Raw genomic sequence first — 22,719 nt, forward strand, 5'->3', positions numbered from 1 at the left:
TAAATATGGCAGGCGACCGGCTTGGCTTAATGGTGAAATCCTAGCGGATCTTAAACATAAAAAAGAAGCTTACAAGAAGTGGAAGGTTGGACATATGACCAGGGAAGAGTATAAAAATATTGCTCGGGCATGTAGGAAAGATATCAGGAGGGCCAAATCGCACCTGGAGCTGCAGCTAGCAAGAGATGTCAAGAGTAACAAGAAGGGTTTCTTCAGGTATGTTGGCAACAAGAAGAAAGCCAAGGAAAGTGTGGGCCCCTTACTGAATGAGGGAGGCAACCTAGTGACAGAGGATGTGGAAAAAGCTAATGTACTCAATGCTTTTTTTGCCTCTGTTTTCACTAACAAGGTCAGCTCCCAGACTGCTGCGCTGGGCATCACAGAATGGGGAAGAGATGGCCAGCCCTCTGTGGAGATAGAGGTGGTTAGGGACTATTTAGAAAAGCTGGACGTGCACAAGTCCATGGGGCCGGACGAGTTGCATCCGAGAGTGCTGAAGGAATTGGCGGCTGTGATTGCAGAGCCCTTGGCCATTATCTTTGAAAACTCGTGGCGAACGGGGGAAGTCCCGGATGACTGGAAAAAGGCTAATGTAGTGCCCATCTTTAAAAAAGGGAAGAAGGAGGATCCTGGGAACTACAGGCCAGTCAGCCTCACCTCAGTCCCTGGAAAAATCATGGAACAGGTCCTCAAAGAATCAATCCTGAAGCACTTATATGAGAGGAAAGTGATCAGGAACAGTCAGCATGGGTTCACCAAGGGAAGGTCATGCCTGACTAATCTAATCGCCTTTTATGATGAGATTACTGGTTCTGTGGATGAAGGGAAAGCAGTGGATGTATTGTTTCTTGACTTTAGCAAAGCTTTTGACACGGTCTCCCACAGTATTCTTGTCAGCAAGTTAAGAAAGTATGGGCTGGATGAATGCACCATAAGGTGGGTAGAAAGCTGGCTAGATTGTCGGGCTCAACGGGTAGTGAAAATGGCTCCATGTCTAGTTGGCAGCCGGTGTCAAGTGGTGTGCCCCAGGGGTCGGTCCTGGGGCCGGTTTTGTTCAATATCTTCATAAATGATCTGGAGGATGGTGTGGATTGCACTCTCAGCAAATTTGCGGATGATACTAAACTAGGAGGAGTGGTAGATACGCTGGAGGGGAGGGATAGGATACAGAAGGACCTAGACAAATTGGAGGATTGGGCCAAAAGAAATCTGATGAGGTTCAATAAGGATAAGTGCAGGGTCCTGCACTTAGGATGGAAGAATCCAATGCACCGCTACAGACTAGGGACCGAATGGCTAGGCAGCAGTTCTGCGGAAAAGGACCTAGGGGTGACAGTGGACGAGAAGCTGGATATGAGTCAGCAGTGTGCCCTTGTTGCCAAGAAGGCCAATGGCATTTTGGGATGTATAAGTAGGGGCATAGCGAGCAGATCGAGGGACGTGATCGTTCCCCTCTATTCGACACTGGTGAGGCCTCATCTGGAGTACTGTGTCCAGTTTTGGGCCCCACACTACAAGAAGGATGTGGATAAATTGGAGAGAGTCCAGCGAAGGGCAACAAAAATGGTTAGGGGTCTAGAGCACATGACTTATGAGGAGAGGCTGAGGGAGCTGGGATTGTTTAGTCTGCGGAAGAGAAGAATGAGGGGGGATTTGATAGCTGCTTTCAACTACCTGAAAGGGGGTTCCAAAGAGGATGGCTCTAGACTGTTCTCAATGGTAGCAGATGACAGAACGAGGAGTAATGGTCTCAAGTTGCAGTGCGGGAGGTTTAGATTGGATATTAGGAAAAACTTTTTCACTAAGAGGGTGGTGAAACACTGGAATGCGTTACCTCGGGAGGTGGTAGAATCTCCTTCCTTAGAGGTTTTTAAGGTCAGGCTTGACAAAGCCCTGGCTGGGATGATTTAACTGGGAATTGGTCCTGCTTCGAGCAGGGGGTTGGACTAGATGACCTTCTGGGGTCCCTTCCAACCCTGATATTCTATGATTCTATGATTCTATGATTCTGATGTGCCCAGCCCTAAGGCTCTGGGTCCTGGAGGTGGGTATCACTGGGGGCCTGTTGTCTGCAGACCAGTGGGGGTGGGGGGTGTCTTGGGGAGGTGGGGCAGGGGGTTAGATGCTGCCTGGTGCTGTGCCAGGGGCTCTGTCTGGGATTGCCCAGCTGGCTCCTGGGACCATTGCCATGCCCAGTGCCCAGAGCTGTGGTGGGGCGGTCCCTGGCGCAGAGCGAGGGGTCCTCCTGTAAAGCGTCAGGGGGTCCTGCTGGGAGGAGGAGGGGGTCCCAGGCAAATGGCCTGGCAGATCCTGGTGGAGGGCAGGTGAGGGTGCTAGGCAGTCAATGGGGAAATCCCAGGCAGGCAGTGAGGGACTATAAAATGACTCTACACAAACAGCCCCCCACCCCATTTCTCCTCCCATTTGCAGGAGCAAATCCAGCCATGGGGGAGCAAACAACCCAGGAATGAGAGTTTCCTAGCAGACAGGCATGGAGAGGGCACAGGGAAAAGGAGACAGAGAGACTGAAAGGGTCCGTGGGATAAAAGAGTTTTTAAAAAATGTGTCTGTGGGCTTATCCTGGCAGGAGGGGCCAGGTCTCTGCTGTAATAAAGAGACTGAGCATTTTCTCAGCACGGCAGAATCTAGGATCTTGCTCTGCAGGGAAAGAGCCTGGGGGAAGCGTGATGTGAAATGAACTAATGCCCGTTCCTAAACCTCCACAACGGCCCTTCTCGCCCGGCCAGGCTGCAGAACGACGCTCACGTTTCGTTCCGGTTCATCCCGTCCTCCCACGGGACAGGGGAGCGACATGGGTGCAGAGGAGCCAGCTCAGGTAGGGATTACTGGGGGGGTTCTGATTTGTTCCTGCAGGAGGGAGAGGGACAGCAAATACGCCGGAGAGGGGAAGGTTTGCACCGTCTGGTTTGGAGGTTGGAGGGGGCAGGAAATGCACAGGGAGCAGAAAGGGAGGAGGCCAGGGGGTGGCAGACCTGCTGGGAGTTGTTTAATAAGTGGCCTAGATTCGAGGAAGAGACCCATGAGGTTGGGAGGTGGAAATGCTCCAATTTGGTGAACAGAAAATAACCGAGCTACATGGGGCTGGGACAAAGGCCCAGACTCCTAGTGCTGGAGCCTGAGCCAACGAACCAGCGGGTGCCTTGAAATATGAAGGGGGCAGCCACCAGTCAGGCTTAGGGGAGATTCCCCTGCCTCATATCCAGCTCCTGACAAGGAGGAGGGTGTTGGGCTTCCGACAAGAGATCTCTCTCTGGACCTTGCTCGGGGCAGCATCTCCTGTATCAGTCTGTGGCTAGTAGGTGTGTGATGGATCTGCTGGGAGAGAGGAGGGGCTCTCTCTTCGTCCCTCACCCTGGTGTTTCCTGGGTGCTCTGAGTGGGGTGGGGGTGGGCCTCTGTTGACTGCGATCCACCCAGAGTTTCCGTTTGATTGGCTCCTCTCCCCCACGAATAGTGGGGCTGTGAGTGGGGCAGCAGGTCCTGAGTGTGGGGCTCTTGCTCTTTCAGGGGCCGGTGACGTTCGAGGAGGTGGCTGTGTATTTCACCAGGGAAGAGGGGGCTCTGCTGGACCCCGCTCAGAGAGCCCTCTACAGAGACGTCATGCAGGAGACCTATGAGAATGTGACCTCGCTGGGTAAGGGTTCCCGTCCCCTCGGTTCTTGGAGGGGGAAATGAAGAGATGAGGTTCACCCCACCCCCACAATGCCACCTCTGCTCTGTCCTGTTCCAGCATCACCCCAGCGTGCCAGTGACACACACACGACCAGAGACCCTCCCCGGCTGCAGAACACTGTGGGGACAGAGCACAGGGGCAGTACCGCACAGTGTCCAATATCTCCTGTTTGCACAAGTAAAACGGGGGGGTTAGGTCCAGCATAACGAACAGAAGCTTCCTACCCCTGGCCTTCTCTCAAACCCTGAGCCTTCTCCACCCAGACCAGAATGTGCTTGGGGAGTAACAAGCAGTCTGCTGGAGTCAGGGCTGCTGGTCCAGGGTTACTGATCACACAGACACTCGGGGCGTCCTTGAATGCTGGCTGGGGGAATCCAGACAAGGGAGCTCCAGCATCAGAACATTGAAACTCACCCAGGACTACAGATGACACAACTCCTCACCGCTCCGGATTGCACCTGTGCATGGGAAAATGGCCTAGGTTGCTGGTGAAAATCCTTGAGACCTGGAGAGTTGCTCCCCCCATCCCCATGTGCAATAGCCACAATCTCTCTTCTCTGCAGACTTGGTTATTTGAGTCCCTCATTCCTGAAGTCACATGACCCCGATTCTAATTCTTATTTGTCACATTCTGCTTTTCTAGACTATTTAGAGTCTGTTGCTTCTGAATGCTAGTTTCTAATTTCCCAGTGTTCTCCACACCCAGGGATTTTCCTACTCCCTCCCATTGCACTGGACTCACTAGGTTCCCTAGTATTTAAGAACGGCCACACTGGGACAGACCAAAGGTGCATCTAGCCCAGTGTCCTGTCTTCCGACAGTGACCAGTGCCAGGTGTCCCAGAGGGAATGAACAGAACAGAGAATCATGAAGTGATTCATCTCCTGTCACCCATTCACAGCTTACGACAAACAGAAGTTAGGGACACCATCCCTGCCCATCCTGGCTCATAACCATTCACGGACCTGTCCTCGATAGCTTTCTCATGGTGGTTTTTTTTTTTTTTTTTGTAACCCTATTATAATCTTGGCCTTCACAACGTCCTCTGGCAAGGAGTTCCCCAGGTTGACTGTGCATTGTGTGAAGAAATATTTCCTTTTGTTTCTTTTAAACCTGCTGCCTAATAATTTCATTGGCTGATTCCTAGTCCTTGTGTTATGAGAAGGAGTAATTAACACTTCCTTATCTACTTTCTCCAGAGCAGTCTTGATTTTATCGACCTCTCTCATATCCCCCCTTTGCCTCTTTTCCAAGCTGAAAAGTCCCAGTCTTTTTCATCTTTCCCCATACAGAAGAGTTTCATACCTGTAATCATTTGGGTTGCCCTTTTCTGAACCTTTTCCAATTTCAATCTATCTTTTTTTGAGATGGGGCAACCACATCTGCACGCAGTATTCGAGATGTGGGTGTACCATGGGTTTATATAGAGGCGATATGATATTTTCTGTCTCATTATCTATCCATTTCAGAATGATTCCCAACGTTCTCTTTGCTTTTTGACTGCCGTGGCACACTGAGTTGATGTTTTCAGAGAACTGTGCACAGTGACTCCAAGATCCCTCTGTTGAGAGGAAACAGCTCATTTAGACCCCATCATTTTATATGTGTAGTTGGGATTATGTTTTCCAGTGGGCTGCAGTATGGTGCTATCCTGACATCTAGTACTGCTGAGATCCTGCATTCAGTGATATCCCTGCCCTTCCTGTTCCCTTTCTCATAAAACAAGAAGAGCATCCAAATGCATATTTACCTTCATTCCCTCAGCGGTCCTCATGGGAATCCCTGATCGGTTCCAAAGTGTATTAAAACCTTTCTTAAAGGGTTACCTCTTGGTGGTTATCAGGTCCTGTGAGTTTGTAGCCCAGAAAGACCCCCCTCAGTCAGCTCAAACTCAGCTGTTTCTCCCCCAAAAGTCTGTCGTCTTCAGTCTCCTGAATGAGGGGAAATCCGTCACTACCCCTTTCTGCGTTGGGTAAAGCTTCAAAAGGTGGAGCTCTGCATAACTAGCCTTGAGATCTGGCATTCATCACCCCGTAGTGATACCAGATGGCACAGGAAACCCATCCCGCAGCCCTTCCTGGTATCATCTGGCGCATCTCGGCATCATAGTCTGTGAAGAATTCATGCTTTCAAGGGCTGGCTTAGATATACAGATGATAGTCATAATTAGGGCAAGAGTTTGCAGGCAATGAAAACAGAGTAATTGACAAACGTGAGCAATATCTAATCCTTTAAAGCCTGAAAGTGCCTTGGGGGGAGGGGACAGGAGCCAGCTGTGTGGGGGAGGTGGGGCCCAGACACTGGGCATTGAGAGCCTAGAGCCAGCTGTGCGCTGGAGAGACGGGGCATGAACCAGCTGTGTGCAGGGGAGATGAGCAGGGGAGAGGTGCTGTGGACACGGCCGGGAGCAGGTGTGAGTGCCATCCTCTCTGCAGCATGATGAGAGAGCCTGGCGTCCCACTGCTGATCCCAGACTTGTATGAGGAGGGAAGAAATTGGCAGCAAGTCTCGACCGCAGCCAGCCTGTGCCCTGGGGAGGAGTCGGGTGTCTCCAGGGAGAAATCTGGGGGGTTGTGACCCTGCATGCCCCACCCACCCTCTGATCAGCAATTCCAGTTATTAACGGTGATTCCAGAAACGAAGAGTAATTTCGGGAAAAAATGCAGTCCTAGCGACAATTTCTGGAAAACACTGGCCCTAGTCGTAACATTAAATCCGATAGTCTCAAGATATAGGCCTGTGTTGATCAGATCTGTCGCTCTGCCTTCACGGAGTTCACTCTGCTGGTGGGTTCTACCCCTTCCCCCATTCTGTGTCTGCCTTGTCTATTTAGATTGAAACTTCTTCAGGGCACGGGCCATCAACGCTTCTCGGTTTGTACTGTGCCTAGCAAAATGAGGACCCACTGTTAGTTGGCCCTTAGGCACTAAAGTAATGAATATGATTTATAATAATCATCTCCTGACACTTTGAGCCAAGGAAGCCGGCCTTGGGATGTTACTACTTAAAAGTGAGCTGGGCTTAAAAGCATGGAATATTCTTTGTGACAAGTATCCCACAAATTCCACTGACCTCCCTTGGTTTCTTTGCCTTGAGCAGGGTTTCCAGTTTCCAGAACTGACGTCATCTCGCAGCTGGAACGAGGGGTGGAGCCGTGGGTCCCAGACCTTCATGGCTTTGAGAAAAAAGTGCTCCCGAGAGCTGCCTTCTCAGGTGAGGCATTGGTTAAACCAACCCCAAAACTGTCGGTGAATACAGGAAACATTTGGGATGCCCTACAAAGACCTTGTGAGCTCTCCAAGTTGAGGATTGTTCCCTGCAGATGTGGAATCATTAGGCAGAGGTCACTCATGGCTTCCCACCTATCCTGACTGACAACTGGCAGCAGGTCCCTCCCCAATCTCGCTGTCCCCTGAGATTTCTTCTGAGATACGGACCCAGAACTGATCCCTTCCTTTCTCTCCTCTGGGGAAGGTTTAAGGGAAAATCAGCTCCTGAGAGGTTTGATCTGTCCTGTACGCATTTTGGTTTCTTCATCCCTTTTTCCATTCTTCTCTCTGAGATTTCCTTTCTCTCTGGCGCAGGCAGAGACTTACGTCTGGATTCTCTCTGTCTCCCATCAGATGTTGGGATGGTGAGTGAAAACGAGGAGGAACCCCAGCAGGAAGATGCTGAGCGAGTAGAAGCACATGGGATGTTCTCAGGAAGGTCCAAAGGGAATGATTCTGGGAGCTATGCACGCCCAGAAAAAACAAAAGGCTGTGAGAGTCAGCAGAGGCCAGAGGAAAACTTCAGTAGCCAGTCAGACCTTATTACACGTGAGAGAATGAACTTGGAAGGAACACGCTACACGTGCCTTGAGTGTGGGAAAAGCTTCAAAGGGAGCTCTGACCTTCTCACACATCAGAGAATCCACACGGGTGAGAAACCTTATGCATGCAGTGTGTGTGGGAAATGCTTCAAGCGGAGCTCACACCTCATTGCACATAAGAGAATCCACATAGATGAGAAACCTTATGGCTGCCCTGAGTGTGGGAAACACTTCAAGCAGAGCTCACACCTTATTACACATCAGAAAATCCACACGGGTGAGAAACCTTATGGATGCCCTGAGTGTGGGAAGCACTTCATTGACAGTTCATCCCTCCTCTCACATCAGAGAATCCACACAGAAGAGAGGCCCTACACATGCTCTGAGTGTGAGAAAAGCTTCAGTTATAGCTCAGCCCTTACTGCGCATCAGCGAATCCACACGGGTGAGAAACCTTATGGATGCCCTGAGTGTGGGAAACGCTTCAATCGGAGCTCATACCTTATCATACATCGGAGAATCCATACGGGTGAGAAACCTTATGGATGCCGTGAGTGTGGGAAACACTTCAATCAAAGCTCAGCCCTTATTAGACATCAGAAAATCCACATGGGAGTGATCTGTAACAAATGCCTTGACTAGGGCTGGCCAAAGGTGTTTTTTTTTAAAAAAAAAAATCACATTTGCTAATTCCCACTCAGTGATCTGAGCCCCATCTTCACCGTGGTTACTCAGCTCCCCCAGATGAGTTGCCTGCTTCTGCCTTTTGCAGCTCACCCTTCTTTGGGGTCAGTCCTGTGATCTTTTCTATCAACTCCTTTCCTTTTGAGTCGAAGGAGCGTGTGTCCCTCCAGTCAGGAATGTTCATCAGCTCCAGGTGGGGGAGTGAGGTTTGTTCCCAATAAGCTACTCTGAGTCAAAAACTACCCGTGCCGTACATCCTCTAGGACTGCACATGGCGTTGGCTGCTCAAGTTAGTGATCTTCGTGTTAAAAGACAACTACAGTTGTCGTGCAGATGCAGCCGAGGTGCAGTGGTTGGCATTAGCTTTCCCCTTGACCTGACCTAAACTCCGTCACTTTTCCTAGTCTAAACAAACCCTGAGCATCACAGTTATACTGTTCCCCCATTTAAAAACAATTGTTAGTCATCAAGTTCCCCCACCAGGAACATATTGTTTCATTCCCAGTTGTCACAGTTCATCAGAGCACTGTTGCTTCAGGTTTTCCTGAAGGCAGATATTTTTACTACCGTTTTCCTCCCTTTAAAATATATTGAAGTATAGCAAAGAGCGGGAACAGGGAAGGGATAGAGAAAAATGTCTTTTCCCCTCTGTAACAACAGAAGAACATCGGGTAAATCAGAGGGATTCTCCGTCGCCATCCCAATCCCCCTGTTGTTCAATTGGTAAGGTCAATATTTCCCGAAGGGGCTGGGAAGAGGATTCCCTAGTAAATGATTTGGAACTAAGCCAAACACCCATTCATTTGCCTCCCAAAGCAGTTGTGGCCCATGCCCTGCAGGAGGTTGCTCCTGAAGATCTCCCCTTCCTAATCAGGTGCATGTTGCCTATTTGGGAAATGCAATCCCTATCTAGGTAGAGATGGGAAAAATGGAAGTGACATTTCTGTTCAGCTCACTCCTGGGACATGCTGTAAATGTGTAGGAAATGAAATCCATGAGGAATGTGATGGAGCTGCAGAAAGACACCCATTTTGAGTAGATACCTGACATTTGGTGTCTTACAGGGATTCTAAGTCGCACCTGAATTTAGTCCCTTATTTAAATCTGTGCCACCAGATTAAAGAAACAAAAGGGCATATTTGGGGGAGTTATACCTCAGTATCGCTGCTGGTATGTTGTGTGGTTGGTGAAGAATTCTACAGCAGAGAAGTGTAAAATTGCTACAACTCAGGTCAAAGATTTGACAAGAACTCAGGTAGAAATGACAGGTACGAGTGGTTGATTTTCACCCCAGAGATGGACGCTCTGGTGACCTGTGGCCGGGGTAAACTGTTTTTAGAACGCTGCTCCCTAGTAAAGTGGCATTGCTCACACTTCTACAGGATGCCGTGCTGAAACTGGGAACAACTGTCTTTTACCATTTGGATCCAAAGTTTCCTGAAGCACAGAGACAAACAGCTGATTCCTTCAGAGCCATCCCATGCCTATGGGTCCCAAATTGGCTGCCTTGCTGGACAAGAAGCACTTCCGTGTTGGTTAGATGATGGTAGCCAATGAGGGAATGTAACAGATTCCAAGTTCAGACTGCAGGATACACGAATGCTGAGTCCAGAGTCTGTGGTTTGGTCTCTTAGTTTTGCTCTTGAGTCTAATGCCTTTGTCTCACTTCTCCGCCTCCTGCTACTCTGAAAGATTAGAAAGTGTGAAAGTAGAGCACAGGTGGTTTTTCTCACGATGCAGCCTTCCCACGTAGTGTGAGACCCCTTCCACCCACACTTCTGGGAGAAGACCCAGGGAGAAATGAAGCCTCAGAAATGGAAGGCTCCTAGGTTACGGTAGAATGTGACTTCACACAGAGCTCACTGGGTGAAAATGGGAATTAAGAGAAAACTGCCCTAAAGGTTTATAGTTTGTAATCTTTGAATAAATTGTTACCAGCAACAAGAAAATTACACATGAAGTTTATTAGTGTAACGTAAGAGGCTGATTCTGTGATCACTTTCAGTGTTACAGTATAATTCAGGTTTTCTTCTAGCCCCCTCCTACTACATAGGAAATGGTGGCTAATCCTGCAATTAAAACCTGCCTCCAAAGGAATGAGAGTGGGGGAACATGTGAGAGAAATAGCGTGTAAGAGAATAGAGACCCAGTATAGACTGGAATGATTTCTATTTCAAATGGAATTTATTTGGATAAATTTTGAAATAAATCTTCTGTTGGGAAGAAAATTACTTGAGACAAGATGTGGAACCTTTTCCCCAGTGAGAGGGGAACAGCCAGAGAGTTCCCCAGGGCTCTTGTTCGCAAAGCAAAGATGTCACCTTAGGCAGGAGATGTCAAGATCTACAATGGTGATGGGCGTGTGATGGTAGCTTTTCTGGGTGGTTGTTGTTTGGTTGGTTTTTTTCATGTAATTTTTGTTTTGTTTTTGCAACCAGTTATTTTTATAGGTGCTGAGGCCCCTTCTCCTTTTGAGCACAGCTCTTTAACCCTCAGGCCTGGCTCTGGAAACCTCAGAACCGGCTTTGTGTTTTTTTCATGTTTGCTATCTTTGGGGTTCGCACATCCACACGACATGCGGTTCACAGCAACGGATACTTTGAGAAACGTGCTGGGCGAAGCAGGCCTTTTCCAAACTGAGATTGGCCCAAAGTCTGCCTCAATTCAGCTGGATTGGGACACGTCTGTGTCAAAGGAGTGGTTCACACCTGATTTGCCCAGAGACCTCAGGGGAGGGGTGGTAAGATATAGGATAAGTAGGAATTGACAACAATGAAGTTAAATATAAAGGTGAAAGACCCTCACCTGGCAGGTCAACAAGCCTGTTCTGTTCATTCCCTCCAGTGCATCTAGTACTGGTCACTCTCAAGTAGCACACTGGGCTTGATGGACCATTGGTCTGACCCAGTCTATGACCAGTGTTGGGTTCTTATATAAGCCCTCTACGGCCTTGTCTACACTGGCAAATTTCTGCACAGGAAAGCAGCTTTCTGCGGTGCAACTCCCGAGGTGCACACACAGATTTCATGATGCATGATAGACAGGGGCCATGACAGGGACACACTGCAGTGCAGGGTCAAAGTGAAGGAGCTATGGCCCGCCTACCACAAGGTGCAGGAGGCAAACGGCTGCTCCATATTGGGGGCTAACTAACCCCAGCATCACAGCAAGAATCTACCTAGCATCTGGAGAAAAAATATAAATGAGAGTCAAAGACACCCCCACGTGGCCTGTCTCTTCCCCAATCTCAACACCCGGAAGATTGTCTGGAAGACTCAGAATTTGAACTGCGGAGATTGGTCCCAGGCTGAGAGGGAATTCAGTCTGTGTTTTAAGAACTCAACATTGCCTGGAGCAACCAGTGAGTGAGAAAAGCTGTTTGATCCAATTCTTGCTTAGTATATTCAAATTAGAGTTCAGACTGAGAGTCTATTTCCATTTGTTACGTAACCACTTTTGACCTCTGTGACCAACACTTATACTGAGTTAAAATCTAACTTTCTGTAGTTAATAAACTTAGTTTAATATTTGATACTTACTCCTGAGTTTGTCCAAAGTGCTTGGGAAAGTTGCTCACATGACAAAGGCTGGTGCGTGTCCAGTTTATTTTTGATGAAGTGGCGAACTCATTAATGAGCTTACACTTTTCAAGAGCAGGCCGTGAGCCGTGTGAGATGGTACATTTCTGAGGTGCAAGGCTGAGGGCTGGGGAGATACGCTGGTGTCTCTGGACAATTGAGGAGTGGCTTGTAGAGCATTCCTGCAACTTAGCTGGGTGCTTTGCTGCATGTTGTTGACCAAATGATCGTAGAACCCTAGGATATCGGGGTCGGAAGGGACCTCAGGAGGTGTCTAGTCCAACCCCCTGCCCAGAGCAGGACCAATCCCAACTCAATCATCCCAGCCAGGGCTTTGTCAAGCCTGACCTTAAAAACTTCTAAGGAAGGGGATTCCACCACCTCCCTAGGTAACGCATTCCAGTGTTTCACCACCCTCCTAGTGAAAAAGTTTTTCCTAATATCCAACCTAATTCTCCCCCACTGCAACTTGACCATTACTCCTTGTCCTGTCATGTGCTATCACTGAGAATAGTCTAGATCCATCCTCTTTGGATCCACCTTTCAGGTAGTTAAAAGCAGCTATCAAATCCCCCCTCATTCTTCTCTTCCGTAGACTCAACTATCCCAGTTCCCTCAGCCTCTCCTCATAAGTCATGTGTTCCAGACCCCTAATAATTTTTGTTGCCCTTCGCTGGACTCTCTCCAATTTATCCACATCCTTCTTGTAGTGTGGGGCCCAAAACTGGACACAGTACTCCAGATGAGGCCTCACCAATGTCGAATAGAGGGGAACGATCACGTCCCTCGATCTGCTGGCTATGCCCCTACTTATACATCCCAAAATGCCATTGGCCTTCTTGGCAACAAGGGCACACTGTTGACTCATATCCAGCTTCTCGTCCACTGTCACCCCTAGGTCCTTCTCTGCAGAACTGCTGCCTAGCCATTGAGTCCCTAGTCTGTAGCGGTACGTTGGATTCTTCCGTCCTAAGTGCAGGACTCTGCACTCGTCCTTGTTGAACCTCATCAGATTTCTTTTGGCCCAATCCTCCAATTTGTCTAGGTCCCTCTGTATCCTATCCCTACCCTCCAGCGTATCTACCTCTCCTCCCAGTTTAGTGTCATCCACAAACTTGCTGAGGGTGCAATCCACACCATCCTCCAGATCATTTATGAAGATATTGAACAAAACCGGCCCCAGGACCGACCCCTGGGGCACTCCGCTAGATACCGACTGCCAACTAGACTTGGAGCCATTGATCACTACCCATTGAGCCCGACAATCTAGCCAACTTTCTACCCACCTTCTAGTGCATCCATCCAGCTTATACTTCTTTCACTTGCTGACAAGAATACTGTGGGAGACCGTGTCAAAAGCTTTGCTAAAGTCAGAAATAACACATCTACTGCTTTCCCTTCATCCACAGAACCAGTGATGTCATCATAGAAGGCAATTAGATTAGTCAGGCATGACTTTCCCTTGGTGAATCCATGCTGACTGTTCCTGATCACTTTCCTCTCCTCTAAGTGCTTCAGAATTGATTCCTTGAGGACCTGCTCCATGATTTTTCCAGGGACTGAGGTGAGGCTGACTGGCCTGTAGTTCCCAGGATCCTCCTTCTTCCCTTTTTTAAAGATTGGCACTACATTAGCCTTTTTCCAGTCGTCCAGGACTTCCCCCGATCGCCACGAGTTTTCAAAGATAATGGCCAATGGCTCTGCAATCACATCCGCCAATTCCTTTAGCACTCTCGGATGCAACACGTCCGGCCCCATGGACTTGTGCACATCCAGCTTTTCTAAATAGTCCCGAACCACTTCTTTCTCCCCAGAGGGCTGGCCACCTCCTCCCCATGCTGTGCTGCCCAATGCAGTAGTCTGGGAGCTGACCTCGTGAAGAGAGAGGCAAAAAAAGCATTGAGTACATTACCTTTTTCCACATCCTCTGTCACTAGGTTGCCTCCCTCATTCAGTAAGGGGCCCACACTTTCCTTGGCTTTCTTCTTGTTGCCAACATACCAGAAGAAACCCTTCTTGTTACTCTTAATATCTCTCGCTAGCTACAACTCGAGGTGTGATTTAGCCTTTTTGATTTCATTCCTACAGGCCCGAGCACTATCCCATGGTGAAAGAATCCGAAGCCTTCTCTCCGACACCACCTGCGTAGCCATTTGTTGACTTCCACCATTCGACGGTCTCTACCCTGTCCTTTTCCTTCCACGGGGAGGATGGACGAGAATACCACTTGCACCTCAAACTCCTTTATCCTTCTTCCCAGAGCCACGTAGTCTGCAGTGATCCGCTCAAGGTCATTCTTGGCAGTATCATTGGTGCCCACGTGGAGAAGCAGGAAGGGGTAGCAATCCGAGGGCTTGATGAGTCTCAGCAGTCTCTCCATCACATCGTGAATCTTAGCTCCTGGCAAGCAGCAGACTTCTCGGTTTTCCCGGTTGGGATGGCAGATAGATGACTCAGTCCCCCTGAGGAGAGAGTCCCCGACCACCACCACCCGCCTCCTTCTCTTGGGAGCGGTGGTCGTGGAACCCCCAACCCTAGGGCAGTGCATCTCATGCCTTCCAATTGGCGGAGTCTCCTTCTGCTCCCTTCCCTCAGACGTATCATCTGGTCCACTCTCCGCATTAGTACCTGTGGAGAGAACATGAAAACGGTTACTTACCTGTACCGGCGTTGCTGGTACATGGACGTTCCCTTTTTTTCTTCTGGAAGTCACATGATGCCAAATTTCTTCACCGTCCTCCTGTCCCCAATGTGCAGTCTGCTCTGAATCTTCAGAACCTTGTGCCCGTAGAAGCATATCGTGACGTCTGTCCAGGAAATCTTCAGTTTCTCTTATGCAACGCAGGGTTGATACCTGTTGCTCCAGACATTGAACCTTCTCTTCCAATATGGAGACCAGCTTGCACTTTGTACAGACAAAGTCGCTTCTGTCCTGTCTCGAAAGGTCATCTGTTAACTCTGCTTTTGACTTCAAACCCTGTTGTGCCAAATCATCTTTCACCACCCCTAACTAATTTACAACCCTTCAGCAGCCCTTGCTGAAGCAGCACCAAACTTGAAAGATTCCTGGCAGCTTCCTGTAATGCTACCCTCACTTCGAACCTCTCACAAGCGGACTGAAGTGTCTCCTTTCCCTGGAAGGCATTCAGTCCCCATGGGCAGGGACCTTCTTCCACTACCCATACACCAAGGAGGGTGGGCTCCTCAGCCACCCCCCATTCCTCTGGGTCCCTGAACACTTCCTCCATTTCCTTTTTCATCTTATCCCAGGGTGACCCCTGCACCTGGTATGGGCCCTGGTTCTTCCTTATCCATTTATCCAAAAAATCCTTTACCCTGTCTTGCCAGAACCCACAACTGCCATCTCGAGAGTTCGCGAGACCCCCTCCAAGCAGCTGTGCGGACTGTTGGGGAGGGGGGCTTACAGGCTGCCACTCACCTTTCCCATGCGATGCATCCGAGTCAGTCACCGGCACCACGATGTTCGGGGGCTTACCTGTGCTACTCAACTCCAGCTCCATTATTCACGTAGCTGGAGTAGACGTACCTTAGGTTGAGTTCCAGTGGGGCCTACACCTTAATCTTGTTATTGGGGGTAGAGAACAGGGGTCCATTGGAGAGCAATCTGCAGGGTCTTTACTAGACCCGCTAAATCAACCACCGGTGGATAGATCTCAGAGCATCCATCCCTGATGTAGTGTAAACCTTCCCATTGTCACACACAACCTTATTCCCTTGAGCACAATCCAGCCCTACCCCACCCCCTCCCCCCTACACTCCATTGGATACAGCCTCTCGGTGACTCACCAAGATGGGGGCTTGTCTCTGCATCTCCCCAACAGGGGAGCAGAGAGCCTAAAGGGCCGCAGCAGACAAATGGAGCTCGGCAGGAATGGAAGAGACTTTCCTCCTCTTCTTAAAAGTCTCCTTAACCTCACCAATGAGAAGTTCCAGCACTGGGTGGCTTCAAACCACCAACCGTCCTATCAGCAGCTGAAGGCGGGTCCCAGGTCTATCAGACAGAAGGATACCACCCAGCTCACTTGCATGTGGCCTTTAGCGTGGATTTATTTTGGCTTATACACCCCTCACCCCCATGTGGGCTCCAGCGGTGCAATGGGTTAGCTCCTAGTACTTAGAGAGGAGCGATGCTGAGGTTGTGAGTTCAAGCATCAGCTTTCTTTAAGTAATGACTTCTGCCATTCATCTTGCCCGGTGGAAAATACAATTCCGGCTCAGAAGACACCCGGGTTCTCTTCGTCTGCAGAGTGCAGGGCAGATTCCACAGATCTACAAGGCTCCATTCTCTATCCGCACCCTGTGTCAGGAGGCATCAAGCAGAGCCCAGAGCACTGCCCATCCTGTGATTCTAGAGCCCCTGACTTCCCCCTCAACCTTTGCTCCCCAAACCACCTTCCTGCACTCCCTCTTGGCTGTGAGACTCAAACCCTGCCTGGCTTTCGATATCTTCATGTGGTTTTTGTCTGTGGGGTTGATGAGCATGTGGGTCCTGTGTGATTTCTGTGGATGCCTTGCATAGTTTTGTGTGCGTGTGTTTGATTTTTGCCGGCAAATTGTTTTTTGCTTCGTATTCTTTTGGAATGTGGTTTTTGTGCTTTCGTCTTGTGTGCTTTTTCTGTATGTTTCATGTGTGGATTTGTTCTTTGTATGTTTTGTGTGGCTTTCCCTTATGTGCATATGTCTCTGTGTGCTGTGTGGGTTTGTGTGTGGGTCTGGTTTTTGTTAATGCCCGCATGGGCCTGTGCAGTGTGTGGTTTTCTCTTTCTCTCTCTGTGTTTCTCTCTCTGTTTGTATCTTCATGTGTAAATTCACTGGAATGTTTAAAAAGATCCACAGGTTTGCCAATTTTCACCAGGAATTTTTCTCAATCAGCAAATTCTCACTTGTTCCCTACCTAAGTGTTCACTCTTGGATGGCCTCAAATTAACCTATGAAATTCTGAACTGAAACCTCACCTGCTTTTCAGGGATTCTTCCTTGGACTCAGAGGATCAAGAGCTGGAAAATTCACCTAATTCAGTTTAAAGGCAAAGTTTCACTGAGAGTTGACATTCCAAGCCCTTGTTTACAAAATGAGAAAAAGAGCCAGGGGAAGCGCTTCCTTTTGGTTCACAGAATAAAGCGTTTGTCATTTAAGGGTTTGTTTCCCGTATTTTAAAACCAGAAGGGGTCTTCGTAAACACCCAGTCTGACCTCCTGTCTAGCACGGGCCCGAAACCTGCCCCCGAAGAATTCCTTTTCAACTAGAACAGATCCGTTTAAAAAAAATAGATCCACTTTTGATTTGAAAATTTCCAGGAATGGAGAATCCACCAGGACTCTGGGTAAGATTTTCAATGGTTAATTACTTTCCCTGTCAAAAAGCACGCCTTATTTCCAATCTGAATGTGTCTAGCTTCACTTCCAGCCATTGGCTCACATTATACATTTGTCTTGTTAGATTGAAGAGCCTGTTAGTAAGTATTGTTCCCCATGTAGGTACTTAGGGAGTGAGATCGTCATCCCCTAAACCTTTTCTGAGCTCTTTGTGACTATCACAGCAAGGCGGGGGTTTTAAGCCTTTCATCCTTCTCATGGCTCTTCTTTCCTCTCTCAAATGTTTCATCCTCCTTCTTGAACTGGGGACCTCAGAACTGGATGAAGTGGGCACAGCAAATACAGAGGTAAAATGACCTTTTGACTCCTAGTTGAGATCCCGCTGTTGCTGTATACGTGGCTGACATTGCTTGTTCCTAGATGTACACACTTCCATTTAGCCTTAGCCGCAGGAAATAGTCATCAGCACCACCTCAGCTCTCTGTTCTGAGATTTACTTCTCAGTCCCTAGATGCCAAAATATGTCCTTAGGATCCTAGATGGCTGTCTTCCGCCGGCTGGATCAGCTGTTCCTGCTTCCCCTCAGAAATCTCCAGATGATCCGTGTTCTCCAGAGCTTACCCTCCCAGACAGGACTGAACAACCTTAGCTTATAACTAGGCCACCCGTGACCTCAACTAGGTGCCCTGAATGCACCACTTTTGAATTCCCTCCAACTTCTATCATAGGAATACGAAGCAGTTGGTGTTGTAATGTTACAGGAAAGGTTGAAATGAGGCTATTTCTCAGGTAGAAGGCAACGATTGTATCAGGAAGGGGATTTGAACGCCCACCTCCATATGGATCCCAGAACACAAATGACGGAAAGACACAGGTTTGAGTTTGATGCGTTAGACCACTCGGCCAGCCTGTCACTGTTAGTCAAGCCACTTATCAATCTCAGTTTTCTTTAACTTGTTGTGAACTTTCCAGGGAGGCGGAGATGGCAGATCTCTTTCAACTTCTAGAGACTTTCTAAAGCACAACCCATTTTTATATGTCGTCTCCCTGCTCCCTTTTTAAGGGAATAAAAGATGATTGCTACCATTCTGAGAAAGTAATGTTGAACCTCAAACTCCTGCATGGTGGGCCAGATGGCCAAGCAACCAGCACCCACAACTTCTACCACCTTTTGTTTTCAAAATAGCTCAGCCCTCAGTGTATTGAGCCTTTCTGAAAATCTGGCCAAAATGTTTATTGCCCAACTGGGAGCTGAGTTCTTCTGAAAATCTGGCTCTAGGGGTGGGGTGAGACCTTCTGAAAATTCTGGCCCATGTGTCTGGAAGCTCGAAGAACCTTCAGAACTTTTATCGTGTGCTAGAACCTGATGAGAAAACCTTCCTTCTGTCGAACTCAGCAGAGATTTTGTCATTAACTTACAATCACAGCTTGATCCCATATTTAGGTATCAACAAAATGCATTGATTGTATTTTTACATGCAATGTGAAACAAACACCCCTAGTTGGGCAGAGGGATAGAAGTAGGTCAGCCACTAAACCACATTGCCTTTCATCAGTAGCTACCTGAGCAAGGTAGTAACCAGTGGCCAACAGGTGAAAGGCCCATCATCTATGCTTAGAACACGACAGCAGCTAGACCTCAGGAATGGAAGAGGCTAATGGTCAGTTTTGCCGAGATGGTTACTTCCAAAGACTGGTATTTAGAGTGGGATGAAAGTTTTTTGCGTGAATATTTTATTTGCTGCAATAATTTGGTTGACCCAAAATGATTTTTTGGTTTTGTTTCAGCAAGAAAACTGACATCTTGGGTCAACCTGAGTGTCTATTACTGTTGTTATAACATTGGTTAGGCTAGCTAGCAAGGGGGAACAAGAATTTGCACCTATTTGTGGACATCGAGGTGCACAGTGGAAACATGTCCACGTTCTGCTCCTAGTCAGTGGGAAGCTTTGATTTTGATATGGTCTCCAAAGCCCTTGCCAAGATCACATAGAAGATGGGGGAGTCAGGGAAAAAGCGTCAATTTGTTAAAATTGCAAGTGAAGAATAAATTAAGGTGTTTTGCTGTAAAGTGACTTTTCCCTGACTGGGAATTGAACCCACGTCGTGGCGGTGAGAGCGCCAAATCCTAACCACTAGACCACCAGGGAGAGGATGAGGCTGTTGTTCTTCTCAGCTGTGCTGCACTTCCTTAGACTATTTTCTGTCCAATTTCTGAAGCTGCTCCTTTGTCCATTCCCTGAGCGGCTAAGAGCAGAGCGGGCAGGAACCCCTGTGCTCAGGGTCACAACCTGAGCCCGACCCAAGCCACTGAAACAAACTCAAATGGTGTGTCAGCTTCCTCCACTAGGATCACAGAGCAACACAGAGAAAACCCAGGAGGAACAATCCTCCTCTGCCTTCATTGACCCCATTGCAACCCTCTCAGCAGCCGACCTGGGCCTTCTTCTGGGAAGGACATTGAGCTGATAGGAACTTTGGCATAGAGAGCAAGGGAGGGAGTTTCCTCCCCCTCATTGTGACCTGATTGCATTCCGACTCCATGTAAGGGGGCTCTGAGCTTTGCCATCTTCTGAATTCTGTGTCCTCAACAAGCAGCCAAAGTGCTGAACCCCCTGGACCCTTCTGCTGGGAGCATGGGGATTGCACAAGAGCTGCAAGCCCTTTTTACCTCTCCTTCTCCTCCTCCGCTTCCCTGGACTTTCCCCACCAATGGTTTCATCAGACTCTGGAGGAATCTTTGTCCCTGCAGGGTTTCCCTCACCCACCTTGTAAGGCAAACAGTGATTCCCTTCTCTGACACTCCTGGGGCCACATTTTCTGTGAGGAGCTTCTCCCCAGGGGGTCTGATGTCCTGCAAAAATGCAAAATCACTTACTATGGAATTCTCTCCCCAGAACATCTGAGACAATATTGACTTAAACAATTGACCACACAAGATCCAGTCCACACAAGAGATCCACTTCCTGGACACTACAGTGCTAATAAACAATGGTCACATAAACACCACCCTATACCGGAAACCTACTGACCGCTATTCCTACCTACATGCCTCCAGCTTTCACCCTGACCACACCACACGGTCCGTCGTCTACAGCCAAGCTCTGCGATACAACCGCATTTGCTCCAACCCCTCAGACACAGACAAACACCTACAAGATCTCTATCAAGCATTCTTACAACTACAATACCCACCTGCGGAAGTGAAGAAACAGATTGACAGAGCCAGAAGAGTTCCCAGAAGTCACCTACTACAGGACAGGCCTAACAGAGAAAATAACAGAACGCCACTAGCCGTCACCTTCAGCCCCCAACTAAAACCCCTCCAACGCATTATTAAGGATCTACAACCTACCCTGAAGGATGACCCAACACTCTCACAAATCTTGGGAGACAGGCCAGTCCTTGCCTACAGACAGCCCCCAACCTGAAGCAAATACTCACCAGCAACCACACACCACACAACAGAACCACTAACCCAGGAACCTATCCTTGCAACAAAGCCCGTTGCCAACTGTGTCCACATATCTATTCAGGGGACACCATCACAGGGCCTAATCACATCAGCCACACTATCAGAGGCTCGTTCACCTGCACATCCACCAATGTGATATATGCCATCATGTGCCAGCAATGCCCCTCTGCCATGTACATTGGTGAAACTGGACAGTCTCTACGTAAAAGAATAAATGGACATAAATCAGATGTCAAGAATTATAACATTCATAAACCAGTCGGAGAACACTTCAATCTCTCTGGTCACTCGATTACAGACATGAAAGTTGTCATATTACAACAAAAAAACTTCAAATCCAGACTCCAGCGAGAGACTGTTGAATTGGAATTCATTTGCAAATTGGATACAATTAACTTAGGCTTGAATAGAGACTGGGAGTGGCTAAGTCATTATGCAAGGTAACCTATTTCCCCTTGTTTTTTCCTACCCCGCCCCCCAGACGTTCTTTTTAAACCCTGGATTTGTGCTGGAAATGGCCCACCTTGATTATCATGCACATTGTAAGGAGAGTGGTCACTTTAGATAAGCTATTGCCAGCAGGAGAGTGGGGTGGGGGGAGGTATTTTTTCATACTTTGTGTGTATAAAAGATCTTCTACACTTTCCACAGTATGCATCCGATAAAGTGAGCTGTGGCTCACGAAAGCTTATGCTCAAATAAATTGGTTAGTCTCTAAGGTGCCACAAGTCCTCCTTTTGTTTTTAAAAGTACCAAGGTGACTTAGGAGCAGAAACCCCCACAGACCTTCTGTGCAATGGGCACCTGCCCCTCACTGAGCAGGACTGAAACTCCTGCAGGGAGACTGCTGGGCCACATCCCTGCTGGGCCTGAGCAAGGCAGCAGGGTGAAAAGAGAACCTGGAGATGCTGGGGATCAAACCCAGGGCCTCATACATGCAAAGCATGCACTCTACCACTGAGCTACATCCCCAGATGGGGGATGTTTGGGGTGGGTTACACTCACAGCCCTCTTGTTTCCAGAGCCTCCAGGGGCCTAACGGCAGCATGGGGGACACATTCCCTGCTCTGAGGGCCAAACCCTCTGTCCCGGAGGTTGCTAGTTCTTAGGGGTCACTTTGCAGCATGGCCAGTTTCTCTATGTGGGGGAGAGAGAGGGCCTGCGCTGGACTCAGGGTGCAGAGATACACTCGGCCCTCTCCCCTGCATTGACTGGCTGGAGCTGCCACCCCCTGCTGAAAGGGAATGGTGCTGGGGGACGCTGTGAGTCGCTCAACACCTCACCCTGGTGGAAGAAGTGGTGCGGGGCGGGGGGGGGGGGCTCCAGGTTTTTCTCGGATCTGCTATTTCCACCTGCCTGTAAAGTCCAGCTTTCCCCAGCACATTCACTGCAGTGCACTCGGGTCACTGTTTCCATGGCTGACAGCAAAGAATCGCTCCCAGTTTTCCTTCTCTCTGCAGCACGATTAGCCTGTGTCGGTGGTTATTGAGGTGGATCTAGTTGTCGATGGTTATTCATTCCCCACCTGGACAATTCACACAGTCCCTTTCGTGCTCAAATCCCCAGCACCTCACTGATCCCGGTATCAGGGGTTGGGTTTTCCCTGAGGCCCTGAGATTCTCAGCATCCTTTTTTCCCTTCACCTGGAGTGAACTCAGCTTTTCCCCATCACAGACACTCCATGAAATAACAACAGCAGCATAAAGAAAGCGGGGAGGGAACATCTCCCGGGCAGGGCTGGAGGTGCCCAGGGCCCCCTGCTTCTCCATTGTTTCCATCGCAGCAGACGAGGAGGGTTCCTTGGAATTTGACACCCTGCTTTGCACAAGGGACAGAGAAATATCTTGATGTTCCTGCGTCTGTGCAAAGAAAATTGTCTTTCTGTGTGACAGAGAGGCAGGAAATGGCTGTTTCTACCCAAGCGATCAGTGAGACCAGAAAGTGACGCTGTGCAAGTAACGATCTGGTCCTACACTGACTCTGCGGTTACTTAGAGGCAGCCACAACCAGCTCTGTGGTTGGGAACCTTACAGAGACGCTGCGGGTGATCATGAGCTCGAAGCACGTTCCCTTTCAACACCTGCCATTGGAAGGCATCTGACAGTCACAAGGAACAACGATCTGTGTGAAAGGAAGGTGGCC

At 48.8% G+C, this 22,719-nt stretch overlaps 1 protein-coding gene and 2 non-coding genes across 3 annotated transcripts in view; all 3 read right to left on the reverse strand.

Moving 5' to 3' along the window:
* Nucleotides 1-22,719, reverse strand: part of LOC141978795 (uncharacterized) — a 203,698-nt gene that overhangs the window by 130,238 nt on the left and 50,741 nt on the right. The gene's annotated exons all lie outside the window — the stretch shown is intronic.
* On the reverse strand, nucleotides 19,181-19,252 carry TRNAE-CUC (transfer RNA glutamic acid (anticodon CUC)). Its single transcript has one exon. It is a non-coding gene; the product is annotated as a tRNA-Glu (tRNA).
* Nucleotides 21,478-21,549, reverse strand: TRNAA-UGC (transfer RNA alanine (anticodon UGC)). Its single transcript has one exon. It is a non-coding gene; the product is annotated as a tRNA-Ala (tRNA).

This window comes from Natator depressus, chromosome 28 (genome assembly GCF_965152275.1).
Source record: "Natator depressus isolate rNatDep1 chromosome 28, rNatDep2.hap1, whole genome shotgun sequence".
NCBI classification, from domain to species: domain Eukaryota; kingdom Metazoa; phylum Chordata; order Testudines; family Cheloniidae; genus Natator; species Natator depressus.